The following is a 2,646-nucleotide window of genomic DNA, read 5'->3' on the forward strand; positions in this document are numbered from 1 at the left end:
GTTTTTCAGAAACTTTTTTTCCTTGCCATTCCCAGTCTACTTTGACCATCATCAATTATTTTGCTATCCAAATAACAAAACTAATTTCCTAATCAATTTCCCTTAGCATTACCTGATTTAGTTCGATTACATTTCATTATCCGTGATTTGCTTTTATTGATGTTCATTTTACATCCTTTCAAGACATAGTCCATTCCGTTCAACTGTTCTTCCAAATCATTTGCCTTCTCTGACAGAAAAATCATTGGCAAACGTCAATACCTTTATTTCCTCTGCCTGAACTTTAATTCCTTGCCCAAATTTTTCTTTGGTTTCAAAAAAAAATGGTTCAAATGGCTCTGAGCACTATGGGACTTAACATCTGAGGTCATCAGTCCCCTAGAACTTAGAACTACTTAAACCTAACTAACCTAAGGACGACACACACATCCATGCCCGAGGCAGGATTCGAACCTGCGACCGTAGCGGTCCCGCGGTTCCAGACTGTAGCGCCCAGAACCACTCGGCCACCATGGCCGGCTCTTTGGTTTCCTTTGCTGCTTGCTCAATGTGCAGATTAAATAACATCGGGGATAGGCTACACCTCCTCACTCCCTTCTCAATTAGTGATTCCCTTTCATGCTCCTCGACTCTTTATAACTGCTGTCTGGTTTCTTTATAAACTGTAATTAGCATTTCACTCCCTGTATTTTACTCCAGTTAGGTTCAGGATTTCCAAGAATGTTCCAGTCAACATTGTCAGAATGTTTCTCTAAGTCCATAAATGCTACAGTATAAACATAGAATTTTCCTTTGTTGGCCTGTCTTCTAAGAGAGGTCGTTGGGCTAGTATCGCCTCGTGTGTTCCTACGAGTACATTTCCGCGCACAAACCGATTTTCTCTGAGGTCGGCTTCTACCAGTTTTTCCACTCTTCTGTGAATAATACGTGAGAGTATTTGCAACCACGACTTACTAAATGAGAGTTCGATAATACCCACACGTGTTAGTAACCCCCCCCCCCTTTTATTCAAAACTGTATTTATTACAGGAGGTATTTCGCCTCTCTCATACATCTTCCACGAAATGTGAATCTTTTTATTTTTTGCAATTATTTACTGTAATTTTGAGGCCAGATGCCACATCTGCCACTACACGCATCACTTAACCTAAGGAAGGAAATTCATGCGCCCCATCAACCTGTGAATCGTATAAATTTGATGTCCCGCGTGTTATCCTATTACAACTGTTTGCGTATCGTGTTGTCTGAATCAGCGGTTAGACAAACACAGGCATGCCGACATACCAGTATTTGACTGTTAACATTCCCTAAAGCACGAAGAAGCTTTACGAAAAAAAAAACAGGGAAACATTTCGACATTACTCAGCTGAGTATCACTACGCCACTGAACTAGCGCTTTCTGGCCGCATACGAAGTCTAAGGGGTGTCGAAAATGTTGCCTATCATACCTAAAACTAAAAGTAAACTACTCCTGAACAGGCCATGAAGGACCAACGGTACCGACCGGCCGCCGTGTCATCTTCAGCCCATAGGCGTCACTGGATGCGCATATGGAGGGTCATGTGGTCAGCACACCGCTCTTCAGGTCGTATGTCAGTTTCCGAGACCGGAGCCGCTACTTCTAAATCAAGTAGCTCCTCGGTTTGCCGCACAAAGGCTGAGTGCACCCCAATTGCCAACAGCGCTCGGCAGACCGGATGGTCACCCATCCAAGTGCTAGCCCAGCCCGATAGCGCTTAACTTCGGTGATCTGACGGGAACCGGTGTTACCACTGCGGCAAGGTCGTTGGCTGGCTATCACACCGGCGCCGAGAAATCAATGAACGGCTGTCTCTGGACAGGGTCATTTTTAAAGTCCCCAACAAGGATTCGCGGGTGACAGGCTGTTGCTGAACTGAAGGGTCTTAGAGGGACCCTTGCCGTTTTGTTAATACATGTGTCAGTCAGTGTAGCAACCCCCCCCCCCTTCCCCACCGTGATCACGCCACAAGTGGGCGCGAAACAGGTGGGCTGAAAGAGCATATATCCGTTTGCTGCTTCGGATGACGTTCTATTCTGAACCGTCCATAGTGGTTCCACCCTGTACACCAGAGCTAAAATCGTGGTCGCGCTACACACCAAAAGATGACGACCACTTCCAGTGAGGTTGCAGAACCACGACGTCGTTAGAGAGGGATTGAATCGTCCGAGGGCTGTCAGCACTATCAGGGGTTGTCAAGAACGCCGTCTTGTTGCTTATAGCGCTGCGGACTGTCGTCTTAGACCACGAAATGTGAGGGAATCGACGTTCCCAAGAAACGGATAGTTTCATTGACGGCATTTATGCCACCTGCTGAGGCTTCTTCGCGTCGATTCTGACCGGAGGTGTGCCTGAAAAGTTTTTCTCGGCCACCTACAAGGAAACCGCGTTATTTCAACGCTGGGAAATGCGCTTCTGACCTCTATCGCAAAGGCGTCAAAAGAAGTGGTGAAATGTGGATAACAGGAGATGTGACGACTTTCCCAACGTACGACACGTCCACGGTGGCATTGGGGAGAATTGTAATGAAATTTGGTGCCAGTGTGACATCATTAACCCACTTTAGAGCTTTTTCCGTGTGTGTTGACACCTTGCTGTTGGAAGCGTCGCCGAGCCCGGAAGCGACG

At 46.5% G+C, this 2,646-nt stretch overlaps 1 pseudogene; it reads right to left on the reverse strand.

The window, feature by feature from the left end:
• Nucleotides 1-1,673: 1,673 nt before the first annotated feature.
• LOC126185687 (5S ribosomal RNA) lies at nt 1,674-1,791 on the reverse strand (annotated as a pseudogene).
• Nucleotides 1,792-2,646: the final 855 nt, after the last annotated feature.

Source organism: Schistocerca cancellata, chromosome 4, assembly GCF_023864275.1.
Source record: "Schistocerca cancellata isolate TAMUIC-IGC-003103 chromosome 4, iqSchCanc2.1, whole genome shotgun sequence".
Lineage (NCBI taxonomy): Eukaryota > Metazoa > Arthropoda > Insecta > Orthoptera > Acrididae > Schistocerca > Schistocerca cancellata.